The sequence below is a fragment of the Gobio gobio genome, assembly GCF_949357685.1.
Source record: "Gobio gobio genome assembly, chromosome: 9".
Classification (NCBI taxonomy): domain Eukaryota; kingdom Metazoa; phylum Chordata; class Actinopteri; order Cypriniformes; family Gobionidae; genus Gobio; species Gobio gobio.
In genome coordinates, this window is record NC_137115.1 from 3920003 (window position 1) to 3945636 (window position 25634).

At 38.8% G+C, this 25634-nt stretch overlaps 1 protein-coding gene across 1 annotated transcript in view; it reads right to left on the reverse strand.

The window, feature by feature from the left end:
• Nucleotides 1-25634, reverse strand: part of LOC307131915 (uncharacterized protein) — a 72179-nt gene that overhangs the window by 12902 nt on the left and 33643 nt on the right. The window lies entirely within an intron of this gene.

Below are 25634 nucleotides of genomic sequence, written 5' to 3' on the forward strand. Positions count from 1 at the left end.
GACGGGTGTCGAACAACATGAGGGGAAGTCATTAATGACAGAATTTTCATTTTTGGGTGAACTAACCCTTTAACTATTTATTGATACCACTGCACTCGCGCGTCACCTTTTAGGCAACTGGTGGAATTAATCAAAATCAACTCACTGACACAAATACAAATACACAAACAAACAAACAAAAAACACAGACCAACAAGAACATCAAGAAGCCCAGAAAAACACAGCTTGTCAGCTAACGTTACCGGCTTGACATCAGGATGCACGCGATTAGGGATCAACCGATATGGATTTTTTAGTGCCGATACCGATTTTTTTTCATCAGCCTTCGCCGATGAGCGATACGGGCTGCCGATTTTCTTGAGCCGATATTTGGAGCCGATACTGCTTTTGCTCCCTCAATTTACATCATAAAAATGACACAATGAACATGATGATAACAATTTACAATTTAAAAAAGGAAAATTTATTGAACCAAAAAAAACCAATATTTAACAAATTGTAAAAACAGGTGAGGTAGAACAAGAAAAAAAAGAGTTGTGAAAATAAATTCTGAAAATAAATATTTAAGCATAAATAAAATAATTACACTATTGCATACAGTATCAACAAGCAAGCGTCATAACTGACTGTACTATACTTAAAACTTTTATACTTTTAAAACTATTTACAACCTAGTCATTTAATGCTTAGGTGCACTTAACTTAATCTCTTGAAAAAAATATCGGCGATCGCAGCAGCCTTGTATCGGCCGATACATGTAAAAATCGCAAATATCGGCCCGATATATCGGCCTAACACAACAAGCGATGCACACAAAGCTCGCGCAGCCCGTCATCTGCAGCGGCCATAGCTCGTTTCACATAGATCAAAAATGGAAAATGGCAGCTTCAACTGAAGGCTAGCTATAGTATTAGTGCTGGTCCACGGAGCTCTGATGCGTTTAGATGATGAAAATACAGCTCAGCCTCACAAAAAATAACCACATTCTTTCTGGAAATATAATTTTAACATACTGAAATAGTCAGTAATTGAATTTAGAGATGTTCAGACACACATTAATTTAATAATGAAAAAATATATTTTTATTTTTAATTTGTTCCACACAAAATGAACCACTACAGGACATCAGAGCCAGCGGCAGACGGCAGAAGGACTGGCCGAGGAAAGGCTGCTCTGGATCTCACAACTACAAAAACACAATATTATTATTTTGTTAACTAGGCGCTCTCTTTATAAATAAACCACAGATTTGAGCCAACCCCTGAAAAACAACCCCACACCATAACCCCCCCTCCACCAAACTTAACACTTGGCACAATGCAGTCAGGCAAGTCCCGTTCTCCTGGCAACCGCCAAACCCAGACTCGTCCATGGGATTGCCAGAGAGAAGCGTGATTGGTCACTCAGAGAACACGTCTCCACTGCTCTAGAGTCCAGTGGCGGCGCGCTTTACCCCACTGCATCCCACGCTTGGTGAGGTAAGGCTTGGATGAGCTGCTCGGCCATGGAAACCCATTCCCTGAAGCTCTACACACTGATCTTGAGCTCATCTGAAGGCCACAGAAGTCTGGAGCTCTTGACTCTGCAGAAAGTGACCCTCAGCATGCGCTGACCCCGCTCTGTTATTTATATATATCCAACTTTATATATATAGCTGGCCAATAACATCATATTGCATACGTGACTGAATGTTGTTGATGGTAGCATCTGGTTTAAAAAAGCCTCTCTATTTATCATGCGATTTTCCCATCTGGCGTCTGATGTCACCAGTCTGGCGGTGTACAGGTGCATTCTGGGTAGTGTTGCTCTTCATCACCTCATTCCCGCTCTAGCTCCATTCATCTCATTCATCGCTCTTGTTCTGACCTGAGAACAGCTGTTTGAAGGTTGAAGAAAAACTAGTGTGAAAGTAAATCTGATGCTTGGGGATAAAAGCATGACGAATCTCATGCAGAAATCCCTCTTACTCTTAATCAAATTAATGATGTGTCACTTTGAAGATAATCTAAAGTGATATATCGTTTTCTATTACGATTACTGAATATTACTGCTACTCTAGTCTTAATATGATCAGATTATGTATTCAAAGTCAGTAGAATATTCACAGGGAACATTGGCTAATGTTCTGGCAAAGTTATGAACAAACGAGTAACATTTGTCAACTGGAATCAGCGACTTGTGTTGTTTGTCGCAACTGAAGGCTGTTATCAGCGGTACGCCGTTCTCTAATGAGGCGTTCTCGCATGTTTGCGTGTTTTATTGTATATCTGCATGCTCATTTAGAAAGTAAGAACAGCCTCTGTCATATTAACTCTGTGTCAAGCTTCACAGATGTATTGGCTGGAGTTCACCAGCAGGAATACACACGTCATTAATCCAACAGATCTTCACAGCACCGCCATAAAGGGAATATAGGATTTGAACCATACAGTCCCTGCTATCCTTGAGCTGCTGGAGTCTACAGTGAAGACCTCAAATCAACTCAACTCAAACTTCTGTTTGCAATACAGAAATCTAAGTAATATAGGATCAACAAGGAACAATATATATGGGTCAAAGACAAGCCAGTGCCCTCAACTAATACTGGCAACCTTGGTAAATTTGAGCAAATGCATCTGTTAAAACAACAACAACAACAAAAAACTGATTTTACAACAGGTCAAAAATCTAAATTACATACACCGATCAGACATCACATTAATATTGTGTTGGTCCCCCTGACCCGTTGAGGCAAGGACTCCACTGAAGGTGTGCTGTGGTATCTGGCACCAAGATGTTAGCAGCAGATCCTTTAAGTCCTGTAAGTTGCGAGGCGGGGCCTCCATGGATCGGACTTGTTTGCTCAGCACATCCCACAGATGCTCGATTGGATTGAGATCTGGGGAATTTGGACTCAAACTCGTTGTTGTGCTCCTCAAACCTGAAGCATTTGTGCTTTGTGGCGGCGCATTATCTGCTGAAAGAGCCACAGACACCAGGGAATAGCGCTCAAATCCTTACGCTTGCCCATTTTTCCTGCTTCTAACACATCAAATCTGAGCACAAAATGTTCACTTGCTGCCTAAAATATCCCACCCACTAACAGGTGATGAAGAGATCATCAGTGTTATTCACTTCACCGGTCATAATGTTATGACCACTGACCGATGAAGTGAATAACTGATTAGTGTTAGACCGATATATCGGGCCGATATTTTTTCCCCTGCATTATTTACAGACAGGAGTTCACAGGGCAGCTCTCACCGTCTTCACACTCTCTTGCTCTCCCTCGCGCATATTAATCAAAATCAATTGAGAATTGACACGATGGTGAAAGGTGGAAAGACTGAAGTTTCTCGTGGAGCATTGGGAGATTTTTTCCTGAATTACCGCTGGTGTTGCTCTACAAGAGATTCAGTGAAGTGCACCTACACTCTAAAAAATGCTGGGTTAAAAATAACCCAAGTTGGGTTGAAAATGGACTAACCCATCAATTGGGTTGTTTTAAGCAAATATTGAACCCAACCGCTGGGTCAAAACAACCCAATTGCTGGGTTAAAACAACCCAATTGCTGGGTTAGTCCATATTCAACCCAACTTGGGTTATTTTTAACCCAGCATTTTTTAGAGTGTAACCATTAAATGAATAGGTTGTAAATAGTTTTAAATGAAGTATAGTCCAGTCAGTGTGCACTTTATTCTGCTGCTTGCTTGTTGATACTGTGTGCAATAGTGTAATTATTTTATTTATGCTTAAATATTTATTTTCAGAATTTATTTTCACAACTCTTTTTTTTCTTGTTCTACCTCACCTGTTTTTACTATTTGTTAAATATAGTTTTTTTTAGTTCAATAAATGTTCCTTTTTTAAATTGTAAATTGTAAATTGTTATCATCATGTTCATTGTGTCATTTTTATGTTGTAAATTGAGGGAGCAAAAGCAGTATCGGCTCCAAATATCGGCTCAAGAAAATCGGCAGCCCGTATCGCTCATCGGCGAAGGCTGATGAAAAAAAATCAGTATCGGCATCGGCACTAAAAAATCCATATCGGTCGATCCCTATAACTGATTATCACTTATATATATATCATTTTTATTTTATTTTATGTATTATAGGAGCCTATTTGATGACATGTACGTTTTACTTTAGATCATTGTTTGTTTTTCTGAAACTCGAAAGAATGCGTGCAGCTCTCACTTGTATCCAAAAACATGGGGAATGATACTACATTCATCATCATTGATATCGTTATCGCAATAAATACTAGAAAATATCGGGATACATTTTTAAGTCCTGTTGGGGAAAAATTTAATCACAGAAGATTTAATCTTCCAGACCTGTTTTCTCTATTGTGTTTTAAATGAGTCAGATCAAAGAGGCCTCACCTGTGGAAGCCATACATTGTCCCTTTTATCTATTATGGCTCTTGGAATTGGAATTCCTGACTAGCATCTATGCGTTTGAATAGATATGCTGATTAAGAGTAGGTGATACTCTGTCTGTTGTTACAGATGAAGGACCATTGTGTTTCTTGCTTTTAATTGCTCAAGGCGAAACCTTCAGTGGGTTTCGCCAGATGTATGGGAAATTACTGAGGGGGTTATTTAGACATTGGGGGTATAAGAAGCTTGTGGCTTCTTTGTGTCTCCAGTTCACACTCAAGGTAGCCTCGAGCGGCTGCGTTTGACCGTGGCTCTTCCTTGCAAGGAAAATAAATCTTTATAAAGACAATTGGATTATGTTTTGTCTCTTATTAGTGATGTCGACGAATTAATTTTTGCCATTACAGTTGGTGTCAGAAGTGGGATTCCTTGGATGTGCCTTCTGGACCCCGAGAGCAGACAGTGACCCGATCATCCTGGACTTAGAGTCACAGCCTTACCCCGAAGGATTGAGGGAGAAGGGCCTGACTGCTCTGGGGGTGTCCGGAGGGTCCAGACACTGGAATCAGAGAAAACGAATCCGATGGCAACGGGGCGCTTCTGGTAAGAGACAAACTCTTGAAAAAATTCAGGGGGAATTTTTATTTTATTTTTTAGAATTTGGTTAAATTGAAAATTGAATTGATAGGGATAAACCATAGGGGGAGTCTGACTCTGTGACGAATGCAACGTGGTTGATATGTTTATGGGATAGAAACTGAAATCACGTGGGCGAATTGGAGGACTGAGTTGTGTGCGGTCCGGGGACTGAGTTGTGTGCGGTCCGGGGACTGAGTTGTGTGCGGTCCGGGGACTGAGTTGTGTGCGGTCCGGGGACTGAGTTGTGTGCAGTCCCGAAAAGGGCACTATTGCGAGTGTCCGCCCGGCTGATCTTGGGTGAAGAGATCAGATCTGTACGGAGACGTCCAACAGATTAATAGCGCGCGCGCGAAAAAGCCACAGAATCAGACTGCCAATATGGGGAAATCCAAAGCAAGCTAGCTGAATATGAGACACCGGTATTTTATCAAATGAGAAAATTATATGGCCAGAAATGCATGCAACGTATACGAAGTTCATTAAATGTCATGATTTGAGTGTCACCGCTGAGTGACCGGACTGGGACTGTGAAAGAGTCAGTTGAAGGAAAAGGATAAATCGATGGGCTGTTGTGAGAACGCGTGTGAGAACTGTGAGCAGACACCGAAATGCTGGGTGTGAGAGGCATTGACTGTGGAGAAATGAAACGGAGAAATTAAAATGCCACAGCTGTTTAAAGATCGCTGGTGAGTATGAACTTTGACTAAATTTTAGCTAACAATTTGAGTGATATGATCAGTAATTTGATTAGTCGGTATAAAGATTGTAAGATGAACAAGAGCAAATGCTGTAAGCAGCTCCGCTCTGAAACCCTGACTTCAAAGAAATTTGCTGGACTGATGAAGATAATTGGCAGAAATGTTTTTATTGTAATTGGAAGTTAACTAGCTAAAAACAAAGAGAGAACAAGAGAATTCAAATTTGTAGATGTTTGTGCGTATTCATTAATTTATAAAATGGGGGAGGTGCCATAACCGAAGGGAGATATACAATTTGAGTAACTAAAAATAATGTTGGTGAAAAAGCAGATAAACTTTGATAAAGCACCATAAATTGCAAGCCATTGTCTGTTTTATTGGACCTCGAGCGAGCTCTGTTCTCAAACAGACTGCCACTTTTGGAGCACACAGCTTGCTGAACGTTGCTCCATAAGCTAAAGATGAGAGTGTTTTAATTGTGGTCAGCTGGGCCATTGATTTTGCACATAACTGTGTCTGAACACCCATAAGGTGTAAAAAGTGTGGCAAATCAGGCCACCAGACTAAATTCTGTAAATGAAATCAGTAAAAAAAAAAAAAAAAAAAAAGAATAAAACAGAGATTTACACTAAGAAAATGAGAAAATAATAAGCTTGATAAATTCTTTAGTGATTATTTTTGAAGGAAGGATTTGAGATAATTTTAATATGAGGTTAAAATTAAAGTTAAAGATGATAAAACATGTTGTAAAAGATATATATAAAATATATAAATCCTGATTAACCGAGTTAAATGAAAAAGATATAATAAATATGTTCTTGCTCTTCTCACCTTTGCAAAACTCTGATAATGATGATTTGACTGAATATTGGGTTGTTGAAATAACTATAGGTGTTAAAATGTTGAAAACCCTAGAAATTGATGTTTTGGTTTCAAAAGATAAGATTGTGCTGATCTGAAATAAACCATTTGTAATCTCAATCCGGCCACCACGTGGCCTAATTTGAGTAACAGAGACTCAATCTGAGTGGAAATTAAAGTTTCTGAATTAATTTTGGGGGCAAGAGACAAATATAAAGTTATGATCATTTGAAAATGTGATTTCTGTCTAAGGATAGAGTTAAAAGGAAAATGTCTCATTTATTTGAAAACAAAGCCAGATCTTACGCTGAGCTAGTGTGAAGAGTGAGAAGTTTATGAAAATGCAGTGTACCAGCCCTGAAGGCCTCAAAGTCTCTCTCTGATCCCAGACCAGCTCAAAGCTGATATATGAGCCTGTGCCACAGATGATAGAAGATATTGATGAGTAAAGGCACAGGGTATCATGTGAACATAATAGACAGTTATTTGTTAAGATAGAAAAAGGTGCCATCAAGAGGGCAATAAGACATGTTTTAAAAATACAGACTTTTAATGAACTGAAATGTTTGACTAATGTATGATATGACCAGTAACTTCTGTCTGCTTTTAGCCTTCACCATGTACAGAACTGATGGCCTTGGTCACAGATGTAGCAGAACATTAAAATGAATGGACAGGTATTTTGGCTAAATTCACTGAAAATAATCTAAGCACTGCTATGGGGCAGCTTTGAAGAAGTATGCTGGATTTTAGTGATTAAGTTGTGTTATAATTAACCTGTCTCCATGTTTTTGCTAATTTGAAAGCAGACCAGATGGCTCTGATGACTCTTGAATGCACTTTCCGAAAGGCTCCAGAAAATATCGGATCCTGTTTAGGGTCAAAGATCTCAAAGCGATGACGAGGTTGAGCACGATGTGGTTGTTCCCGATGACGGGTAAGACTTCCTACGGCCTGATAGGATAGCAACCCAAGCCAGGGGAATCACGATAAGTCGCCTTGGACCCCCTACCAAAAAAAAAAAAAAAAAAAAAAAAAAAGGAGGAGGGGGTTTTATGTGAGGTGTGTATGAGAGGTGAGGCAGATGTCTGTGAGGCCAGCAGCATCTCTGTTGGGGGGGGAAGCTGTGTTTCGTAAGGGCCAAGGTCAAGACTGGACACAGCAGCCCCTGCCCTAATATTGGCCCCTCTATACCGCTCACCAAATACCGCATAAATTGAGAGCCAGGAAACACCCTGAAGGAAAAGAGCTATGAATGAGATCGGCATTCAAGAGCCAGCTGAGACCATGCTGTGATTGTGATTGATAACTTTGTGGAGCAGAACAAAATTTATTTGGATTAGTAAAACTGTATGATATTGAACTAATATGTCTCTATCATAGTCTTAATCCTGCAGGTCATTAGGATGGCAGAGGATAATTTGGAGACATGGTGATGGCTTTAAGATGAGGACGGCTTTTGAAGTTTAAAGAGAAGGTCTGAATAACAAAGAAATCTAAACTAAAGATAACTTGAAACAATAAGTTACACTATGAAATTTCTAAAACTTTGTGAAGGATTAATGATTTAAGGGTTAATGAATTTAACATTATAGTTAAAGTCTTAGAAGACTGTTGAAAAGATTATCTGGGTGAGAGAGAGAGAGAGAGAGAGGCTGGAAACAGGGATTGTACTATATCTGTTATTGCTCAGTTAAAGCTGAGACTACACAAAAACAATGATATCAGAACAAAACAACCCAGCTGACTTTTCTAAAAATAAACAACTAATGAACGAACATATTTGAAACTGGTTAAGAGACCATGTAAAAGCACATCTTGAGAATGAGCAGTTCATATTTATGTGTCATGATTGAGTGTAGTGTGTCAGTAACCTCTGGAATTAGTGTCTTTATCATTACAGATGAGTTAAGTTAAACAAAACAAAAAAACTTTAGAGGAAGTTGATTATTCTGAGTGAAACTGATGAAAAGATGATCAGAACATGGGACGAGCTTTAAGTGGATTGGACATCCAGCTCTGTCTGTCACTAGTAATTATGACCAAATTTGTCATGGATGAAGACTATTTTAATTTATCTTTGGATTAATTAAGAGACAAAGTGACAATTTAACCGAAGTCACTATCCAAATGATCTAGAGACTCCCTCATATTTATGAAAGGCCGGAGGGCGAACCAAAAAGATAACTTCTAAAAGAATATCTAGATAACTTCTAGACATATTTTGATTCATACAGGAAACAAAAAAATAAATAGAAAATAAAAATAAAAAATTAGGATTTCTGACAGGGATTGTGAACAATCAAAGTCAAATTAGGCTAAAATGGACATTGAAATATGAATGCTTTTTAAAATAGAGACTGGTTTTAACCAGCGTTAAAGAAATTGATGTGGCAAGTTTGATGATAAGAATCACTGCCAAATTACATGATATAAGAGGAGTTTTAATGGACAGGGCATGGAGAAAAGGGTACTTTAACCCTTTAAGACCTAAGGGTATTTTTACAATTAATTTTCCGCCTGGTGTTATTTACTAAAAAAGCTTGTAAAACATCAACCCTGTTGTGCACAGACAATTGACACACCTCTTTTTTTTCAAGACAAGTTGCTCTGTCAGTATATTTGTGTTGCATTGATGTCACCTGAATGTAAAATAAGTTATGGGACCATAAAGACAAATGAAAACATAAAACGGAAATTGAATCACTCAAATATTTATTGAAAACACACACAAATAAATAAAAGCTATGCATATTTCCTCTGGAAAACAGTTTGTTCAAGTCTTTAGAGTCCTGGAACTCAGGAATAAACATGATAACTTATACAGAACCAAAACTATTTACATTTTTCCAAAAAAAGTCCAGGCGCTTTTGGCCTCTTTGGATTTTGGATATTTACTGGTGCCAAGCCTCAAAACAGTTCCTATCAGGAACTTCTCCTCAAACTTTCTCCTCAAACTTTTTCCTCAAACTTTCTCCACAAAACTACTAAAAACTGCAGCGCGTCTCTCTCTCTTCACAATAAAAGAGCTGTGGTTCATGCGTAATGACGCACACCAACGTGGATGACGGATCAGCCTGTCATTGGTCAAACCCTTATCCCAAAATGGCAGCTAGCATCGCGCTAGCGGCAAAAATGACGGAAAATTTATAAATTATGGACATCAAGTAGATATATCTTGGATGTAAGCGTTTTGATTTATTGCTGAACAACTCCAAAAAGATGCACATGTTCCAGGCTGGATAGAAAACCTTCTATAAAGGCTACAAAGACACCCCCGTGATGGCTAGCTCGTTAGCTTTCTGCTGGAAAAAACGGTAAGAAAATCGATAAATGTTTCATGAAATAATATAGATATTTATCGGAGGTGCCGTGTGACGTCGTGGGCGATGCCGTCGGGCTCTGAGGGTTAAAAGAAATCCTAATTAATTAATTAATTAATTTTGTTTATTGATAACAGGAGCTGAAAAGATTTTGATAAAGAATTGGGTATTGAGTATGATTAAGTATGATGTCACGAGATAAAGATGAGTGAACGAGCTGATTGAACGTAATACGAATTGATAATTTTGTCATTTTGATGAAGTATATTTAACATTAACAAATTTAGATTTATATTTGTTAATGGTTAAATATGAGGTGGGCTATGATGAGTGAAAATGGGTCTGTTGGAAATAGTAAGTAGGGAAGTTTGTGAAGAATTGTGTTGAAATGACTGACTGAAGGAAGGTTGATAAGAATGTGATGCACAGTGAGAAACTGTGGGCAAAGCACAAAATGTAAACTGAAGGATGTTTTATGTAGAGATTTAAAGCGCTAAGATGGATTATTATCTATCTTACTTATTTGTATTGTTTAGTTTGAGTTTGAGTGAATGCCAAAAAGGTCTGTTATGATTTTGATTAATCAAAAGAACCACTGATTGTTTGTTTTTCATATATGTTTTCTAAAGTGTTTAGTCTCTGAGGAGTGACTGTGGGTCTGGCCTAGGGATGTGTGTGTCGTCAAACGGTTGATAGCAGAAAGTTGGCATGTTTGAATTTTGGAGGTATCACACACCCCTAACATGATGGGAGAGCAGTGACAGTGATTACTGACTTAGCCCGGCTTACAGAGATGAAATACGGATTTGTCTTCCATTTTATTGGATATTTTCAGTATGTTTATGGGAAACTTTCAAGTTAAGACTTAAATGCGCAGCGTAACTAACAACAAAGAGTTTATTTCAACAGAAAACCATGAGAGCAGATGTGGCTGCGAAGGCCACGGCAGCACAGCAGTCAAAGGAACCAGAATGTATTTTATTATCTGAAACTAACACAAATGCTTTGATTTCCTTACAGAGTATGCAGGCATTTGCCACAGCAGCGGAGAAGCACCTGTGGAGACGTGGCTGGAAACTTATGAATGATGTGTGAATGTGCAAAATGGCGTCTAGACAAGAAGTGATGGCAAGCCTTGTTTACCCCAACAATATTTTCAATGATTATGATAAATGGCTGCATGGGCGAGCCTGCAGCCAAAGGGGGAATGGTAATGGTAATGGTACTCAAATGAATGAAGTTTATAAGGGGATTACAATATTTGCTGAAAATTTCGCATTTTGATGCATATTGAAATACATGAAAACGAGAAAAGGCCTTGAGTAAATCTGAGCCCGTTTGAGACATTTTTTTTGGAAGACCACCATTCATGGGAATGGAAGGGGGTAAACAATAGCTTGCATCAATAGAATTGTGAATTATTGCAAAGAAATGTCTTCTCTGTTGTCTGATATCTGTGTGCAGGCGAAAGCTGCTACAGGGGAAACCGGCTGAGACTCCCTTGCACAACATCAAGCCAGGAGATCACGTGGTAAAACAGGACCTGAGTACGAAGAGCTGGAAGGCGGAAAGGTGGCTAGGGCCTTTTGTCAGGCTTCTGACGACACTGCCGTCAAAGAAGCGGAGAGAGATCGGCGTGGGTGCATGCAAGCCATTGCAGAAAGATCCCACCAGTGATCGGGGAGGAGGAGCCGAGAGGAGAGAGAAGCAGGAGGAAAACGTCTGTGCGGGCAGATATATAAACATCATTTGCCGTTATCATCTCAGGAGCAGAGACACTGGCACAACGTGGTGCTGAGCCAACCAGTTTTCAAGTTAAAGAAGAATTCAAGAATCAAGAAATCAAGAATTCGACCACAGGGAACTGCACAGCGGTGATAGGCAGTATCACAACAGGTTTTACCTGTACGTTTAGCAAACCAAGTGACACTTCGCATGCTGTAATTTGGGTTTGTGGTGACAGAAACCATTTCATGCCACAGAAAGACTCGACAGGTTGCTGTTACCCAGCTTTAATGAATGTGATGAGTGACTATTATTACTACTTCTATTTTTATTATATACACATTTAAAATTTTTCTTTTTTGCAAGTTATCAAAGAATGATAAAAGGGGGAAATTGTTGGGGAAAAATTTAATCACAGAAGATTTAATCTTCCAGACCTGTTTTCTCTATTGTGTTTTAAATGAGTCAGATCAAAGAGGCCTCACCTGTGGAAGCCATACATTGTCCCTTTTATCTATTATGGCTCTTGGAATTGGAATTCCTGACTAGCATCTATGCGTTTGAATAGATATGCTGATTAAGAGTAGGTGATACTCTGTCTGTTGTTACAGATGAAGGACCATTGTGTTTCTTGCTTTTAATTGCTCAAGGCGAAACCTTCAGTGGGTTTCGCCAGATGTATGGGAAATTACTGAGGGGGTTATTTAGACATTGGGGGTATAAGAAGCTTGTGGCTTCTTTGTGTCTCCAGTTCACACTCAAGGTAGCCTCGAGCGGCTGCGTTTGACCGTGGCTCTTCCTTGCAAGGAAAATAAATCTTTATAAAGACAATTGGATTATGGTTTGTCTCTTATTAGTGATGTCGACGAATTAATTTTTGCCATTACAGTCCATATCGCCCATCCCTATTATACTAACATACAATTATAAAATATATAATAAAATAAAATCATACATAATTTATCTATTTATTTAGGGTTCTAAGGAGAAATCAAAATATATTTTTACTATTTGTATTATTAATAGTCTTAATACATACATCATACCTGATGTTAAAAGGAAATATTTACTAAAAGGCTTTTTTAATGCATATTATGCATCATAAGTGACAAGAAATTAAAATATTCCATTTTAATCCGGCAAAAACACCACAACAAAATTTCAACAACATAGTTCTGAAATAAGACAATGCTGTTTATATATTCTCATCATTATAGATTCAAATGCTCAAACTCACATGAAAAGGACCATAACCATAACTGCTGAGAATAATTTATGACTGAGCTTGCATTAAAATCACCATGAGCCTCGTAATATGTATATTTAATAAATCAGGCTGCAGGTCGCCTTCTGAAGTTCTCATTTTCTCCTCTTCGCAGGCGGTGAAATGGCTTTTCATTACTTCCAGCTCACAGCAGACCAAACCGAAGGTGCATGAAGCAAAACATATCAAGTAAAATAGGCAACATTTGGGCGAAGCACAAGGTAAAATCTCATTACAATACAAAGAACATTTTGCTCCTGAAGTCATGTGCATAATCAGGCGTCCCGCTGACACATGTCGGCACATTTGGATATTACAAGGTCAACAGGCACATGCGACCCCGCACAAGAACTCATGTTCACTAATGTGTGCTGTTGTAGGAGCTCTAATATAAATATATACATTTCCAACAGCTCTATACTCTTGTGACATTAATTGTTTATTTTAATTTTGAGAAGCACCAGAAACAAACATAGCTACTCGAGAAATATGCTTTAATAACGTTTTGCTAGTGTTCCCATGTAGTTATTACATTATTAAAGACCAGAAAACTTTGAATAAACGTTCTATTAATGTACTGTAACTTTGAGAGAACCTTGCCAGAACATTCCCTGTTAGCTGGGAATCTCCCAAATTATGAAACGGCAATAATATAATAAAATATTAATTTGGGAACAAGCTGCAAGTTTTTTTTAAGCTGCAAATGATAATAAATGTACCTGGATAACCGTTGAACCACTTAAACACAATTTCAAGCCATGTTTCCATTCACAAGTCCAGTCAGCTTTAAATCACACATCAAGACATTGATGGATAAACTCAGGAAGGATGCAAATATCAAACCTGTTCCTATCAATATATGCAGTATTAATATGTTAGATGGATGGAAAGATCAATTCGAGGTTCACTGATGTGAGAGGATGAAGAAAAGCAACAAATAAAGAGAATGAGTACCTCTAGGTTTCTGCTCCAGAGCTGACTGACGGATAAAGTGTCTTTATAGCAGTCACATCACTCACACTGCACAGATTGCACACGTGTGTGTGTGTGTGTGTGTGTGTGTGTGTGTGTGTGTGTGTGTGTGTGTGTGTGTGTGTGTGTGTGTGTGTGTGTGTGTGTGTGTGTGTGTTAGAGAGAGACAGAGAGAGAGTAATCTTGCTGTGGAGGATTAGAGTCCGTCTGAACTGATCTGCTTTTACTCTCTCAGCAAATCAGACAAAATCACACACTATTCAGATACTGGCAATTCAAAACAGCCAAATATGTCTCCTGCTGTTCACTCCATCAGGTTTCTCGAGTTGTGTGAACATTCAAGTGCTTCAGTGTGAGTTGTGAGAAAAAGTTTTGATGGATGATGGTTGTAATGAAGGTAAAGACATACATTAGGCACGCGCATGTCCGTTATAATTACGGCTGCAACTACTAATCGATAAAATCGATAATAATCGATAATGAAAATCATTGAAAACGATTATCATTATCGATTAGTCGGGTCTGCTCTCTGTACGCAAAGCTTCCATCAGTCGCGCCAAAATGGACAAAATGTGCATCCAGAAATAGTGGAGTGCAAACAGAGTGAGCTGATGAAGGAAAGGTACGTCATCCAAGTGCCCAAAACATGAGAATTGTTTAGTTTAAGCTTCAAGCTTCAGTCATAGTCTTTTGACTAAAATGCCATTTAGTTTTAGTCATATTTTAGTCACCTGAATTGTTTTTAGTTTTAGTCTAGTTTTAGTCTCCTAAAATCCTAAAAGTTTAGTTAAATTGTAATACATTAAAGGGTTAGTTCACCCAAAAATGAAAATTCTGTCATTAATTCCTCACCCTCATGTCGTTCGACACCCGTCAGACCTCCGTTCATCTTCAGACACAAATGAAGATATTTTAGTGTAAAGCTGATGCTGAGAAAGGCTTCAGATAGGCCTCCATTGGCATTCAGTACATTCACACTCACAAGACCCATAAAAGGCACTTAAAACGTCGTTACAAAGTCCATCTCACCACAGTGACTCTACAATAATTTTACGAAGCGACGACAATAGTTTTTGTGTGCGCAAAAAAAATCAAAATAACACCTTTATCCAACTTGTTCTTTGTTCTGTGTGTGCCTCCACGACGCATGCGCGAGAATATGACGTAGTGCTGGGGTTCGGGAATCCATGAAATGCTCACTTTAGCCCCATTTTGAGAACTACGCCGAGACCTAAAGCACGATCAATGTAGAATTCAACAGCTTAGACACGCGCGTCTTCCTCTGCTTGTAAACAAATCTCTTCTGGGTCATGTGTCCGAGCGCCGGATCTGCGTCATATTCTCGCGCATGCGTCGTGGAGGCACACACGGAAGACAAGAACAAGTTGGATAAAGGTGTTATTTAGATTTTTTTTTGCACACAAAAACTATTGTCGTCGCATCGTAAAATTATTGTAGAGCCACTGTGGTGAGATGGACTTTGTAACGACGTTTTAAGTGCCTTTTATGGGTCTTGTGAGTGTGAATGTACTGAATGCCAATGGAGGCCTATCTGAAGCCTTTCTCAGCATCAGCTTTACACTAAAATATCTTCATTTGTGTCTGAAGATGAACGGAGGTCTGACGGGTGTCGAACGACATGAGGGTGAGTAATTAATGACCAGAGGTGTCAAGTAACGAAGTACAAATACTTCGTTACCTTACTTAAGTAGAAATTTTGAGTATCTATACTTTACTGGAGTAATTATTTTTCAGCCTACTTTTTACTTCTACTCCTTACATTATCAAGCAATTATCTGTACTTTCTACTCCTTACATTTTAAAAATAGCCTCGTTACTCCTATTCCATTTCTGCATGTTTTCATTACGGCTTGTCATAAAAAAAAAAAAAACTATCCAGACAAATCGCGCCATCCGGACAGAGTGAATTTGATTGTGGTTGGATGAGAAGGATAAACACAAACCATTCCGACACCCTATTGGGTTGTACGCGATCAATCACGCCTGCACCTGCACAAATCACACACCATCTGGCCAGATAGGGCGGGTTCTCACCGACGAGCACGCACTTTCAGCCAATCAGCGATCAGCAGGCAGACGTGCTCAGCCTCATTCATGACTTTAGCCGGGTTTTTAGCGCGATAACTCGTAGCTGTATATTCCAGTGATCGCTATGCCAGTGGCATAAATATACAGTAAGTTGTATCTACAGTAAAGAGTGGGAGAGTGACTCAACTCTCAAACGTGAATTACACCTGTGACACGAAGACTCTTTTTAAATATAACCGCGACTCCTGTCCATCATCATATACACACACTTAGGACATCTGCAACTAGCAACCCCGACAGATGCTGAAAGAGGTTCAAATCAACGATTAATCCATTTTGACTGTGCTAAGTGCATGTGCAATGTACTTCACGAAAGACATACTGTAGTTTTGTCAAAGCAAAGTGCAACACAAGGGTAAGCGCATTGTTATTTATTTGTTGACGGATTATTGTACAGTATAAATGAATTACGCATTTTGACATTGGTGTGTGCATTAACGTGTGAAATGCCTGTTAATTACATTGCTTTTTCCAATCTCTATATTGGGCACTTTTTGCAAGTAAATATGCTTCTTACTGTTGACATTGAAAATCTTGTGTTTTTCTAAGGGAGTGCCGTTTTGACAGTTTCTACCTGGACATATAGTCATATTTGAACCATTGTACTGGGATTTTTTTTTTTTTTTTTTTAATCATCAATGTTATGCTTTAAGGAGATAAAATGGTAACTTACTTATCAACATTGATTGGTATGGCAATAAAATAATATCACATTATTTTGGCAGTTAAAGTTTTGGGTTTTTTTCTTGGAGTGACTAGTTGCCTATATTGTAAGAGGTGCAAAATTGTTATCAATAACCAGGCATGTTATCAATAACCATTTTTTAAAAATATATATATAAATGTACATTTGGTGAGGTTTTTGGGCTGGAAATTGTTGACCCAATCTGGCCACACTGATCACACATTCAAAAAATGGTTATTGATAACATGCCTCTGAATTTTGACTTTTTGCACCTTTACAATATTTATAGGCAACTAGTCATCAAATCTTCCACTCCATGAAACACGTTAATGCTCAGTAGTACACAATATGGTTCTTTAATGTATTTGCATTGTCCTAAAATGCGTTCATTTTCAATGGGAATATATGCGGCTGAAACGCGTAGCCAAGTGCATCTAAAAATGTTCAACATTAACTTTTTAATATAACATTATAGTCATTATGGCCTTCAGAAAAATGTTTTTTTGAGGAGGTGGGGTATGCACTGTGGCGCGGCCTAATCTTTTGTCCTTAAAGGGATACTTCACCCAAAAATGAAAATTCTGTCATCATTTACTCACCCTCAAGTTGTTCCAAACCTGCATGAGTTTTTGTTCTGAAGATATTTTGAAGAATGTTTGTAACCAAGCAGATAGAGCAACCATTGACTGCCATAGTAGGGGCAAAATGCTATGGCAGTCAATGGTTGCATATAATCTGCTTGGTTACAAAAATTCTTCAATCTTCAGAACAAAGAAACTCATACAGGTTTGGAACAATTTGAGTAAATTATGACAGAATTTTAATTTTTGGGTGAACTACCCCTTTAATGGCATTTTTTCCCCTTACATTACTTTTACTTTTATACTTTAAGTAGTTTTGAAACCAGTTACTTTTACACTTTTACTTGAGTAAAAATCTTGAGTTGATACTTCAACTTCTACAGAAGTCTTTTTAAACCCCAGTATCTATACTTCTACCTGAGTAATGAATGCGAATACTTTTGACACCTCTGTTAATGACAGAATTTTCATTTTTGGGTGAATTAACCCTTTAAGTATTTAAGCATCACATAACCGACTGTCACTTGAACTGACTTTTTCTGATTTGGGGTTGTAATTGTGCGCTCTCGGATCACTGAATAAAGTTTTGTTTGGGTGACGATTAGGGTTGGGAACCGAGAACCGGTTCTTATGCAGAACCGAAACTGATTTTTGAAAAATACCAGAAACGCGCGAAATTCCTAAGTTTCGGTTCCGAAAGCGGTTCTGGTGTAATGTGTGTGCGAAGCGCTGGAAGCGTATCCTTTAATAGCGAATGACAGCCAGTGTTGCCAAGTCCGTGGTTTTCCCGCAGAATTGGGCTACTTCAACACTGTTGCCGCGGGCTGTGTTTCATGTCCACGGGTTGAAGCGACCCCAATTATGTGATATTTAGCCCCGGAAATGCGATTTTTACCGGAGAAGCCCCCCTGAAACACAATTGGGCTTGTTTTGTGCTAGTTTTGAGTAGCAATTGTGCAGGTTTTGTTGTGAAAACCTGGCAACTCTGGCTCACCTCATCATGAATATTAATTACGTTGCCTGCCGCTTCCAGGAGTGCAACGCAGTTCAGCACTGAAAGCCCTCGCGCTACACATTTACGGTTTTGCGTCAGATATTTTCTCGTTGACCACCAGCATGGCGAAGAGAAAGTCACAAGTATGGATTCATTTCCAAAGAATGAATGATAATTAAGCAAAATGTAACACATGTGAAAAGTCAATAACATGCAAAGGAGGCTGCACTAGCAATTTGACAAAACATTTGCTACAGCACAAAGTGCCCCAGGGCTTATACTAGATTTATGGTGAAAGGCCTATATATATTTTAGGCACAATTACCTTTGTAATGCTGAATTGCAATTTATTATTTACAAGTTCACTGAATAACTGAATTACTATTAAATTAATATACTACTAATTAATAAATATAACTAATAAATATAATTTATAACTTGGTTTTATTCAGAGACAGAGAGATAAAATGTAATAAGACAATTTCAGAGGTGTTCATTTGAAAAAAATGTGTTGCAAGAATGGCTTAATTAATACTGTAATATATGTCCAGTACAGGACTTTTTTGACATTGCCAACCTGTAAATACATTTTAGAGCAAGTAATAAACACAAAATGGATTGTTTGTGTTGCGTATTGTGCCTTTTTCCTTTACCACTATTTGTTTAATAATTTTAATGGAACCGGAATCGGAACCGGAATCGTTAGGCGGAACCAGAACCAGAACCGGAACCGGAAAATTTCTCACGATTCCCAACCCTAGTGACGATTGTAATGAAGGTAAAGGCGATTACAGTGACATGCAGGAGTCATACATTAGTCACACGCGAGTATGTTATTGATGCTCAAACAAAGATGGGAGCTCTCGGCTAATTGATCGATACAACATCGTATTTCTGCATGAACGCATTACAATATATTCACGTAGTTGTCAAAATGAATGGACCAAGAGTGTTTTACTTTGGAGAAGTTTGTGAGCATCAGTGGTGTTACACGGCATCAGCTCCATATTGTTTGTTCTGACAGAGGAACTGTTCACTGATGACATCGACTTCAGATGGCTACGTTTCCACACATTCAGAATCATTTTATTTTTCATTTGTATTTTAGTGTTTATTAATTATGAATGGACCCGTATAGTAGTTCTTTGAGGTCATTTGGCATTTCCCTGTGGTCTTGTTTGGTATGGCAGGTTGACTTTTGTGTATTTGTACTTATTGTACTGTATAACTGAGCAGAGTAAGTACTTCTAAGTTGTAAAGACTAGCCACGTTTACATGCACACTTTTTTGTCATTCCGATTAAAATAAATCAGATTGAAAGATTCGGTGGACTGTTTACATGAGACGTTATCTAAAGCGATCTGGTGTTTACATGTGCTGACTTTCAGTCGGGATCATTTTCAGGGTATATACAGAACTTCTTAAGTTGAATTTAATACCTTTTACTACCTTTTTTAATACCTTCAAAATATTTTTTAATACCAGCGCGACTTCAAGCTGCAACTATAGTAGCGTAAATGAAATATCTTTCCAAATGGAATAACATATTGCATCCCAATGTAACGAGGTCATTATAACTTAACATCAGCTGCCCACAGAGATGAGAATAGAAATAAAGACAGAAGAGGAAGGAGACATCTTCTTCATAGTTCGTGCAGTGTACAGAGGGAAACGAGAGCAATTTTCACGGCGCAATATAGATTTTTTTTCTTTTTCGTTTTAAATCATGAAGGCGAGTCAGTGGATATCACACAAAAATGCAATGTGCGCGAGAGTCGGTGAAGTCTCAAACCTGGTCAATTATCCACTACAGAAAGTGAACGTAAAATCTGACAAGCTTTCGGCGCATATTCTCACAGAGACAAGAGATATCTCTTTATTTATATAAATCTGCTTTAACATATGCTGATAACGTATAGCCTATAACTGTCTGAATTTATATTCTTAATATTTCTCTTGTGGCCCATATTGTGAAACAAATTAGAAGAAAAGTATAGGCCCATTTCGTGTTAAACAAGTTATTGAAATATGTTGAAATAAAGCTGCTCTTACTTTCTGATAATACTGATATTGTTGTAGTGTTCTGACATATTATAGACTGATAATCATTTTAATTATAGGCCTATAATTCCTTGTTTAATTGGGCAAAATGTATTTAAATAATGAGGAGTAAGATAATCTATCTATTCTTTTATTATGCAGCATGTCGGTTATGCATTGATGCATTATGAAATTATCACGGGGGCAAATTAAATGTATTATCAATTTAATAATAAAAGTAGGCCTACCCTAATAATAATAATAATAATTTATATACATAAATTGTAAATGCTAAATCTTTACTCAAACAGTGAGCAGACAAGTCGCGCTCGACGATCCGAGCCATGGTGTGAGCACATAAACCGTGAGCTTTGGCTTTACATCGCACGCGATCTACTCGTACAGTGTGAGTAGATAACCTTGCTGAAATCGCACAGAAATCGCACAGTGTATGCCCAGCTTTAAAGGGTTAGTTCACCCAAAAATGAAAATTCTGTCATTAATTACTCACCCTCATGTCGTTGGACACCCGTAAGACCTCCGTTCATATTCGGAACACAAATGAAGATATTTTAGTGTAAAGCTGATGCTGAGAAAGGCTTCAGATAGGCCTCCATTGGCATTCAGTACATTGACACTTCCAAGATCCATGAAAGGCACTTAAAACGTCGTTACAAAGTCTATCTCACCACAGTGGCTCTACAATAATCATACAATGCGACGACAATAGTTTTTGTGCGCAAAAAAAAATCAAAATAACACCTTTATCCAACTTGTTCTCGACTTCCGTGTGCGCCTCCACGACGCATGCGCGAGAATATGACGCAGATCCGGCGTTCGGACACATGACCCAGAAGCGATTTGTTTACGAGCAGAGGAAGACGCGCGTGTCTAAGCTGTTGGATTCTACATTGATCGTGCTTTAGGTCTCGGCGTAGTGCTCAAAATGGGGCTTAAGTGTGTATTTCATCGATTCCCGAACCCCGGCGCTACGTCATATTCTCGCGCATGCGTCGTGGAGGCGCACACGGAAGACAAGAACAAGTTGGATAAAGGTGTTATTTTGATTTTTTTTTGCGCACAAAAACTATTGTCGTCGCATTGTAAGATTATTGTAGAGCCACTGTGGTGAGATAGACTTTGTAACGACGTTTTAAGTGCCTTTCATGGATCTTGGAAGTGTCAATGTACTGAATGCCAATGGAGGCCTATCTGAAGCCTTTCTCAGCATCAGCTTTACACTAAAATATCTTCATTTGTGTTCCGAATATGAACGGAGGTCTTACGGGTGTCCAACGACATGAGGGTGAGTAATTAATGACAGAATTTTCATTTTTGGGTGAACTAACCCTTTAAGCAACTTGCATATTTCGAAACAGCTCTTCAATGCCATTGTTCAAATTGAAAAAGTGGTGTTTAGTTGCAAGGTCTAAACACCACAGCATCAGCTCGCAATGTAGCGGTGGTGATGGGGCATAGCGTCTGCTGTCTGACGTCTGTCACGCACCTGTTGATGAAGCTGCTAGGCTAACGTTAGGCTACTGGCAGTGGTTTGAATCGGGAGAGCAGTCGGGGTTGAGGGCAAAGCAGTGGAGGTTGAGGTCGTTGATGCATCCGTAGCGCAGAACATTGATATGGGAAGCTGCTCGCTACGTCCGCGCATCCTAGCTTGGTGGCTATTTGATTACATAAGCGATTTGACGCCATTCACCCCCACCCAGGTTATATTAAAGTCCCTGTAAAGTCAAAACTAAATATGTGTTCTGAGTTCCTCACACCACAGATAAATGTGTTATTAACCACCCAGCCAAATTTGAATCATAAAAAAATCTGGGAAGTACATAAAATAGCTTATCAAAAACCTTTCTCTGCTCTCAAACGCTGGGGGTGTGTCCGCTGTCGGTGCCGAAACCACGCCCACTCGCGGGAAAGCGGCAGTAGCACACAAGACAACACTCACTGATCACGAGCGGCTATGATCACGACGCACCAGATGTCGGCGGGACGGGAGGATGAAGGCCGGGACGGGGGATAGTCGGTTCTGCAGCGGATTATCAGTGAATCTCAGTTGTCTCCGGTGAAAGTTTCTAAAACGATCCGGTGTAAAGTCACTGCAGAGGCAGGTGTCGGTGATGATCCTCAGCTCTCCATCAAGGTTGCTGTTCACAAAATTAATACACCTCTTCATCGTTTTTGTTTTGTAAGCTGTTATGTAGGGCTGCTCGATTATGGAAAAAATCATAATCACGATTATTTTGGTCAATATTGAAATCACGATTATGTAACACGATTATTTCACATGACTTTGGGAATGTGTTGTATTTATTAAAAATACACCTTTCAACAATTCAATTGAAATTGTAACATTTGTTGTACTTTTTGAACTATTAAAATAAATAATATAACATATATTCAAATCAAAGTATAAAAGTATTCACGTAAAAATGATAATCACAAATAAATAAGATCAACAATATGGTTCGGCTAGATATGCTTTTCAGGTACGTCTAACATTAGTTTTCAGGTACAGAAATGTCTCAAATGTAAAATAACATTGCATATTTGAGTGCATAAATTAAAGATGAATCCTATTAAACTTACAAAAGCTATTCAATCCGGATCGGATATGCGTCGTCTTTATCGAATGTATAAAGTTCACTTAAGGCATATACAGACTATGTCTGCTAGGATACTCATCAAGATGGACATGTTGACATACGTTTTGTGTGAGTTTGTCCGTTCAAGAGCAAGACTTGAAAGAGAACTCAGTATTTGCGCGCTGAGAGACGTGTGCGCGCTCTCGGATGAGCGCACAGAGATACATTTCCTCACAGCGCGCGCGGCTTCTCATTCGCATCTTCTGGCACTAAACCCGGGTGATGACGGTGAAAACGACTGGTCATATTCAAACATACGGCAGCACTCGCATGCATTGAACAAAGTTTACAAAGAGAGAATTATTTGAAAAATATGAGGGGAAAAAAGGACGTTTACACGGCACCCCTGCTCTCGTCAGTTTTTGTTTCTTTATTAGATTGTCATAGGTCACTCTGTTTAATTTTCAAGTGGTTAAACAAATTCGTGATGTTCCCTTGCGTTGCAGCCACTACCATGTAGAAAATCTTGCACGTAGCATGTTTCTGCTCGTCGTCTGATTCCTCAAAGCCAAACTGTTCCCAGACAACGGAGTTGGTTTTGCCTTTTTTGCTCACCAAACACTGCTGTAACTGCCCTCCTTCTGCCATCTTTACTCGCGCCGAGTTTTTAAATTCCAGCGGATGATATGCACACGAGACTCCCGATCTGAGAAAGTTTGTGGCTTCGGGAGGGGCGGATGAGCGCGTGCGCGTTTCATTCAGAACGCAAGGCAAAATAATCGTTTTTTCTCGATTGTACTATTTTGGTGATCGTTGGGAGGCGAAATCGAAATAGAAATCGAAATTCGATTAATTGCACAGCCCTACTGTTATGTAAGTTGTAGACTATAGTAACTAACAGTACTGACAGTAACTCGCGATCGAGCGGCCAAACTGATGCGAATGTGCTCTAGTTATGATCGTGTTAGGGGAGGAGCCAGGCTCAGTGGCTCCAGTGCGTCATCGAGCCACCGTTTTAGCCCCGCCCAGAAAATCCTGAACACAGCAACGGTGAAAAACTGTTTAACGGTCTAACTTCTGAATTCAGTACTACATAGTTCACAGTCTTTGTAATGTGTTTCAGCAATACATTTCTAACATTTATAATGTGTTTAGAAACAAATCTCAGAATTGCCTTTACAGGGACTTTAATTGTCTTCTCGCAGACGTGACAATAAGCCTCGCGGCTGTTGCAAACTACTGGCCTAAGCCAGTCTTTAAATCGTGAGTCCTCCAGCCAGAGGTCCGAAAACTTGCATTTCTCCATGCTTTACTTACTGAATGGAAGCGAGCTCGCGTACATGTTTGGCAGCAAGCCAGCCAGTACCCAGTTTGTTTCAGCGCGCGCGCGAACGAACACCTCACATGATATCGTGCAGGTCCTACTCTCAACATATAAATAAATCCACGCGAATTTTAGAAAAAAAGACCTGTACTTAACACAAATTGAAAATGTATCTAAAAAAAATTGGGCTCGAAAATTTAATACCTCGTCAGATGACGTTTATTACTTTTTAATACTTTTTAATGCCCTTAATTTTGGCTAATTTCATTTACTACCTTTTACTACCTTTTACAACCCCGCGGACACCCTGATTTTGTGACATGCAAACACAGTTTGTCTGCCGCATCAGATTCGTAACGTTACTATCGTGGATCAATAGTTCTGTGTTGGTAATTTTTATATTTATTTATTTTTCTGTGGGCGGACATGCAGTAGTTTAACCTAATTTATATCCTATACAATGGCTATTTCAACAGCTGTGAATGATGAATGCGGAATCAAAAATGAATTCAATTCATTTATTTTGAACAACACAAAATTAACAATAAAATGCACTCAAATTATTAATAAAAACATAGGATGTACGGTGAAACATGAATGAAGCATTCAAGACGTGCTCAGCATCATTACTAGTAGTACTAAACATATATATTTCAGATGATTAAGGAAAGATACCATAATCACAAAGGTATAAATATGAACAAAAGTAATTAAAGTAGACTGTGGGTAATGTTACTCAACCAATTTGAAGCAGTTGTTGAACTTTTTTTTATAGCTAACTTAACTAACGGGAAACAGAGAAATGTCGACCCGTCCTCTCCAGCAGCTTGAATGTTCCCCGTTGCCATGGCAACTCTCAGCGGCCACCAGGACTTGTACAGTTTTATAAAAGCTATTAATTATTTGTCGAAAAGTGTAAGAATCACCTCAGAAAAATAAATTCTTCGGTCAGGCGCAGTTGAAGCTCAGGACAAACGCTGTCAAGATGAGATGGTGTAGCCGGGCTATGTCTGTGTCATTATTCAAACATCATCATGTTCATAACATGTTTTGAAATAAAAAGTTTAATACCTCAGAAAAATGTACTTTCCTCTCTTGTCAACATTAGCCTGGTTTGTATACCTCTTCAGTTGTGGAGGCGCTCGCGCTGTATATCACGTCACAGAAAGACGTTTGATCGGTTCATGAAAAGGTTTATCCCACCCCTCTCAAACCCATTACAATTTCATTCGGTTTGACCATTTTTATTCCGATTGAGGTGTTTATATGGAGTATTTTTATTCGGATTGGACTTTTTAAACCGATTACAGTGCTCCATGTAAACGCACCTAATGTCTGCAAAGTATGTTTGCAAAAAAGAACACCGAATGTTAAAATATCGTGATTATTATTTATTTTTTTAATAACATTGGTGGGGGTCGGTGGGCCTTGCAGTTTTTATTCGGAGAGGATGGGGGC